Below are 7,252 nucleotides of genomic sequence, written 5' to 3'. Positions count from 1 at the left end.
CCCCCCCACCTGTAACGGCCACAATTTTGGTACAGGAGATATGGTCAATATCAAAAACAGCTATAGGACAAGAAATCACGAAGCAGCATGCTGAGAAGTGAAAAAGAGGATCGTCCCATTCATGCTACAAAGTGAAGCAATTTATGGAGTGACTGTATACACGGGAACCATAGCACCAACTTAAAAAGCCACCGTCACCTTCTATTTCCATGTGTGCGACACACATCGCGTGTCTACAGGAATGAATGTGGCCCCAAGCTCAGGCCCCCGGTCTTCATTCCCTATAAGACCGCTCTTATTCTCGGACATTAGGAATAGCTCTGGCTTCATTACAGCGAATCCTAGGACAACTTTATACATATGACCTCATTAACCAGCCTCACCTTCATTTTCTGGCCTGCTTCCCTGGAGACAAAATGCAGCTCGAGGATGAAGAGCAGCGAATGTTTCCACGGCCTGGGCGCCAGCCAGAAGGTGCGTTCCTAAGGCCTCTGAGAGCATCACGATTCGACTCTTTCTTCAGGAGCAGTAAACCGGCGACAAGGACGGGAAACCGGCTCCAGTAGTTCAAGCTGTTCAAAATACCAGGGAGGCAGACTGACAACCTGAAGTAAAACAAAGGCGTGCAACTGTGAACTCCAAGCAGAGCGAGGACGGACGGGGCGGGGATCGCGTCAGCTGCCTCTGGAGCTCTGTGCTCATGGAAAGCAGTGAGGGGGCGATGGAACAAGGGAGCCTTTCATTAACAAACATGGTCTGTGTTGGAGGAACCGGGACCTGGGTCTTGGGTCTCAAAGCCCCAGAAGCATTTTCCCAGAATGCCACTGCCGGCTCTACACAAGTCACTCAGCACAACGTTCTTGAGATTTTTCTCCTCCACAAAGCTATGCGGCTACTTCTGAGGAGTTCAGGTCAAAGCCACTCTGGGCGAAGCCCACCCCCCTCTCCTGGACACAATACGCTTATTCACTGAGCAAGTGCCCAGAGAAGGGGAGTGCATCAATGCTCTTAGAATCGACAGTTAGAGACACAGGACTGTTAGACTTTCCAGACCATGCTTCTTAACCCTTTTCACGACATAGCGCCCATGGAGAATGATGTTTATGGCACATCTGGGTAGAGACGAGATTGCCAGAGACTGAGGGCGCCTGCAGGGGCTCACGCTGCCCAGGCAGCACTGGGGTCCCACACACCAGCACGTCCCGAATGTCTGTAACCATGCTGCGTGGGGAGACAGACCAGATAAACCAGTGCATCGTACAGATGCGAAAAATCACTTCCCCCAAAGTCACTCAGGGGGAACGTGAGCCCAGGGCTTTCGCAGGCCTCCTAGGGACAGCGGTGCCAGTCTGTAAGCCATTCAGAATTCATCAATTCTGATCACTGGTGCAACGTTTCAAGGGACCCACCACCTCACTGAGGCGCCCAGCATTGGCAGTGGACCCAAACGGGGATGAACTCTCCCACCAATAACTGTGCCATTTTTCAACTGTATTTAAATGCTACTTGACAAAAATAAAATACATTCATTCATAACTCCTTTACTTCATTGACAAAGTGCTAGATAAAATACTAAAAACACTTTCAAAATGAATGAAGGGGGCTGCGAGGCTGCCAGTGATTAAGCAGAGGTCTAAAGAAGACGGAAGTAGGTGGGCTCCTTGGGGAGCCCCTATATCCAGGCGTCTAGAATTTTGCATCTTCCCATCCGAGCCATGCTCAGGAAAAGCCACACATGCACACAGGGAAGCGTTCACCAGAAACAAGTGAATAAAAGCCCTTCACAGCGACAAGCAGCCAAACAAGCTGCCTAAAGAAACCTGACGATGGGGATTAAAAGCGCTCCTGGGGCTGTGCAGCCACTGCAAAGTTCAGGCATGGACGTAGGATAAAAATCTACACTGTTTGCATGGTAAGGACATCCTGAGCTGAAAACGTTCACTTCTGGGCCCGTTTCCCTGGAGCCAGGTCTGTAGTGTCCTCACACACGTGGCAGACACACAAACCCTCTCTGGAGGAATGAATTGGAAAAGTCCAAAGATCGTGTTTTATTGTGAATTAAAGTTCACAATAAAAGAAAAATCACAAAACACAAGAGAAACTGAGCCACACACACGCCCACAACTTGCTTTCTTTTTAGCACCTGAGCTCTCTCTCCCCTTCAGTTCACAGCCAGGCCTTTCAAACAGACAGTTCCCATCTGCAGCTTGTGCTTTCTATCTGCTCATTCTGGCCTTCGGTCCCTTCTGTTCTGTTCTGTCACCTCCTACATCCTGCCAGTGACCTACTTCTGGCCCAATCCAATGACCTTTTCTCCTCTGTGACCTGCGTGCAGCACTTGACAGTGCCTTAAAATTCTCTTTTCTCTTGAAATTTGCTCTCCTGGTTCTTTTCCCACTTCTTTAATTTTTTCTTATTCATCCTTTCATTCCCTCACTCATTGAACAAGCGTTTCCTAAGCACATTCACTAACATGTGTCACAGTTGAGAGACACGGGGCAGTAGGCGGGTCTGGATTCAGGCAAAGTCCACAGGGAAGCAGCTGATCACTGAAGTTTGCATGGTGAGCAGAGGCAGAATGCGGAGAGCTAGTCATTCGACTCCGTTAATGACGTCCGGTTCTGACACACCCATCAATCTCCCATGCAGGGTATGCGCTTCTCACGTACCCCAGACCCTTCACCGTTCATTTCTGGATGTTTAATTTCTTAGCAATCCCTCTTCTCATCCACACATGCGACATTCCCGTGTATTAATGCCACAGCGCTGGTCGTAGCTGTACCTTTCTCAGCCACGGAGCCATCCTACTTTGTCTCTCTGTCTGTCCCACCAGCATGTGACAACCTCTCGTGCCTCCTCCACAAGGGGGTTTGAGCCATTATTATTTAAGGTGACTTCACACATTTCGATCGTCACCGTTCACAAGTTCAACATTTTGATGATAATAACAATGGCGGACATTTATTACACAGTCCCTGTGTGCCAGGCATTGATAAGCTGTGTGGTGCCACAGCCCGATGACAATGTGACTGTCCTCACTTTACAGACATGTTGCTGAGGCTCGCATGTGAGACAAGGCTGTAAGTCCAGAAGCTGTCACCAAATTTCTTGCCTCTACATTCTTTAAAAAAAAACAACATGTTTTCTTTAACGAACTTCTATTTCATTAAGTCACACTAAATTTGTATAGAAGGGCAGGGTTAACTGTCTGGAGAAAATGCTTCCGGAGACTATAGGAAAAATACAGCCTGGCTAGAATCATGGAAGGAAATGTGACAAAGTGCTGGATAAATGCTTGGATTATGCAAGCAAAGGAAAAAAAGGATTTGTGGGTTTGCTTTGGCAAATTGTTTCTTAATATTCCTGTATATGAAATGTCATTTCCTTCCAAGTTCCCAACCCCATTACGCTAGCTGCTGCCCTGACGAGTCGGTCACTGGGCTCTGTTTATTCTCCTTCTCTCCCCAGTTTACCTTAAGGCTTAATTTAAGAGCCTAGGAGGAAATGCTTAAGCAAAATAAATAAATGTGCAGAGGAAGACACGCAAAACACTGGCTCGCCTATAAACGGGTTATTTTGATCGAGCTGAATTTGAGCCTTATTTTTGGCAATGAAGGTGGTAAGTGTGTTTGTGTGCAGGGTGCAGTCCAGGAAAGGAGAGGTCTGCACAGCAAACGGCACATGTTTCCATGTGTTTATGTTCAGCATGATAAAAACTTTAGTATTTGCACAGCTGAAGGAAAGGAAAGCACCCTGAGAATAGACACCACGAGGAAGTCCAGAAGTTTGCGAATCAGAAAAACATGAGTTGGAGAAGAGCCACAGATGGTATAAGTAAAAAGCTCCGCAGCGAAAGCAAAGCTAGTGCCGGGATGCTAACTTCTAAAGGGGATCTGCGAGGAGCACACGGAAATGATTATTCCGACGACGTCAACTCAGCCTCTTTATTTTAGTCACGAAGCTCTCCATACCGAGATACTCCGAGATTAGAAAGAGAGAGACCTCCCCGCAGTGTCCTGAAAGTACAAAGGCCTATGGATCAGACAGAACCTGGTTTTAATTCCTTCTTGGTGTCTTTCAAGTATGATGGGGTGGGGGGAGGCTTTACTCTCTCAGAGCTTCAGTTGCCTCATCTCTAAGCCAAGGACGAAGCCAGGCCAACAGCAAGTGAACGGGAGCTGCCGCAGGCCCTCGCCCGGCCGTGCCCTCGGGCCTTTCCTGCACTGAGCCCACTTACGGATGAGACAGACTCACCCATCCATCTTGTACTGTCACGCCTGGCCTAGCAACACGATCACCATGGCCCTGCTTACAACTATTCTGCCTTCGGATGGCCTGGTAAGCTGGACCCTCCTCCGTGCAGGAAAATAGCCACCATGGAAGATACAACAGGACAATCAGCTGCCAAGGAGAACGCCTAGGGCTTTTCACACAAACTGAAATGCATGCTTCCATAGGCAGCCAGGGTTGGCACCATGTCTGAGGCTCTGAAGGCTGGTAAAGAGCTGTTTGTCCCCTCAGATCTGTCACTCAGCACTGGCCGGGCAGCCGCCCTGTCTGGGACGTGTGCCTTAGAGTCCAGAACTCAGCCTCAGCGGCAGCGATGCACTGTCTGACCACCCAGCAGACAGGCAAGCCCCACATCCTGCCCCACCCCCCGGATCCCGCCCTAATCTCTAACTGCCCACAGCCACCGAATATAGAATGAAAAAGGGACCAAGAGAAACAGAATTACAACAAGGGCTCGGTCAGGAAGCCCAGTGCAGACTTGTTTACCTCTTGGCTGAAGGTCTCATGTTTACCGCTGGCCGGAGAAGACTGCCCTTCGTGGGTCCTCAAGGTGTGGGGTTTTGTTAGGGGTATACCGGCAGTGACAGTCACCTTATTTAAACTTTTTCTCTCTCTTAGCAAGTGGTGAAGGAGTTGCAAATGCAACTGTGGTAGTCCCAGGAATGGGAATAGTTTGGTTACAGGAGTGTTGAAAAGCTCTGGCCAAAACGTCTTCCTCACTAGCCTCCCAAGAAACCACATTCTACCATCAGAATCTCCTTGAGAGGTCCTTTTCTAGTGTTTAGTGTGTGCAGGGGGCAGTCCTGGGGCTTGGGGTGGGGGGACTGCAGACAAAGGGATATGACAATATGACAAAGTTGGTGGCAGTTTAATCTAGATCTCTGTGCAGATAAAAAAGACATATATTAACTGTGATTCAATCTAAAATTGAAATGCATTGGCTTTCAGAATGGACCAACTGAAAATGCTTTATAGGAGCCATGACAGCTCTTCTTAAAGTTTAGCCTTTGTGCCATGAAGCACAAGGGTAGCAGCCACTGTCTGAAAACCACGATACCAGTGACTCGCGCCTTATTTTTCCAGAACAAATAGTAACTCAGAAACCAGAATGCTATCAGAGATATGCATAAATGAGCTTTAAAAATAAGGTAAAACAATTTTAAGTATAATTAAAAAATTAAAATAAAAAAAGTAGCTTATACTTTTTAGAACACTTAAAATACCTCCTTTCATTTTGGAAACCAAAATTAACATAACAATTACTGTCTGCAGGGGGCACCTTTTCTTTTTTTTTTTTTATCTTTGTTCTTTATATAAGTAAATGAAAAACAGAAAAAATATGTCATGGCTTTTCTGACAGCCCAACAGGTACAACAATTAATTTGGGTGGAGCATACTCCTAAATACCTTTTCAACCTGTAGCACTGAACATAACCGAATTGGAAACACATGAAGAGGACCAAATAGGAAAACTGGGGCTTTCCAAACATATTTTCCTTTTTTTTGCCGAATGCAGTTGTTGCTCTAAGATTCTAAATCTTTTCGTATTGCAGGAATAGTAAAGTAAAAGGAAAAGTTAAGATTTGTTGAAGTTTTATCAAGCATCAGAAATTTCAGAAATGATTACATGTAAAATGCCCAGAGCACTATGCGGTCGGACTGTAATCTCCATTTTATAGATGAGCAAACTAAGAGTTTAAGAGGCTTGACTAAGAGCATCCTACAGTAAATGCTAAAGCCAGGAACATAATGACCATCAAAGGATCCTGAGAGGGAATTTAAATCTGTTGGCTTTCGCAAAATGGTTGCTCGTTGGTACCTAATTAGTATTTTCGATGCAAACATGTGCTTAGAAGCAACTGCAATAGGCTAGCTTAAACCTACCATCTACTACCTTGAACCATCAACCCTATAATCAGGCACCAAAATGTGTAACCTATTTCAATCTCATATAAAACAAATTCTTTCATAAGTGGCCACCATCTTCTCATAAGTTCATTTATTACAACCTTATTTTCCCCAAGTACGTGACATAACAGGAAGAGAATTCCAAACTCATGCCAAACCTTTCATGTATTTCACAATTAACCTCCAATCCACTCATTTAGTCAATGAATACTGAGTGCCACATATCTTAGACACAAGTCTCGCTGCTGAAGATATAGACAAAGCCCAAGCCCTTATGGAGTCCATATTTTAGTAGGAAAAAACAATACCAGATGGATAGATGGATGGATGGGTCGATACGTAGACAAAACGATGTTGATACGTTCTTGTGGCAAAAACTGAGAGTTGCATCCCAGTAACCACTCATCTCCACTGTCAGTAAGTTAACCTCTGAATTTTAGCTGGGCACATGGCCACGCAGCATAAAATCGGCATCTCCCAACCTCTCCTGAGCTACACATGGCTATTCGACTAAGTTCTGGCCAAAGGGACGTAAGCAAAAGGGGTCCGAAGGAGACGCAGTGTGTCTTTCTCATTACTTTGCTTTTCCCCCGTTGATTAAAATATGAGCATGTTGACCAGAGCTGGAGGAGCCATTTAGGCCCAAGGGGTCTGCATTTTAGGAATAACGGAGCAAAAAGTTAGAGGGTGACTGAGCCCCTGATGTAATGTCAGTCACATCTATCCTAGATTATTTGCCTCTGGACTAAGCTTGTGTGGGGGAAAAACTAATGTCCATCTTCTAAAACTTTCTGGGTTTTTTTTCCTGTCACTTGCATTTGACTTGAATCTTAACAAATACAGAAACATAAAGAAACGTGAAGCAGGGTAAGGGGACAGAGATCGGCACCACGCGATATTTTAGACAGGATGACTGGGGAAGGGTTCCATGAGGAACAACAGCTGAGTTCTGCAGACCTGAGACAGAGCGCCAGGTGGGAGGGGGAGCACACGTTCCAGAGGAGGGAAATCGTGAGAGCACAAGCCCCGAAATGGGAGCGCGCTTCTGTGTTCA

The 7,252-nt window shown here is 46.2% G+C and overlaps 1 long non-coding RNA gene across 7 annotated transcripts in view; it reads right to left on the bottom strand.

Moving 5' to 3' along the window:
* The window catches only part of LOC109372538 (uncharacterized), a 60,328-nt gene that overhangs the window by 8,562 nt on the left and 44,514 nt on the right, over nt 1–7,252 (bottom strand). For all 7 annotated transcript variants that reach the window (XR_002122077.1, XR_002122068.1, XR_002122083.1 and 4 more), the window contains one exon: nt 384–605. This is a non-coding gene — a long non-coding RNA (uncharacterized LOC109372538). The remainder of the gene's footprint in view (nt 1–383; nt 606–7,252) is intronic.

Source organism: Hipposideros armiger, unplaced genomic scaffold (assembly GCF_001890085.2).
Source record: "Hipposideros armiger isolate ML-2016 unplaced genomic scaffold, ASM189008v1 scaffold_1, whole genome shotgun sequence".
Classification (NCBI taxonomy): Eukaryota; Metazoa; Chordata; class Mammalia; order Chiroptera; family Hipposideridae; genus Hipposideros; species Hipposideros armiger.
This window is presented reverse-complemented; position numbering and strand designations above follow the sequence as displayed.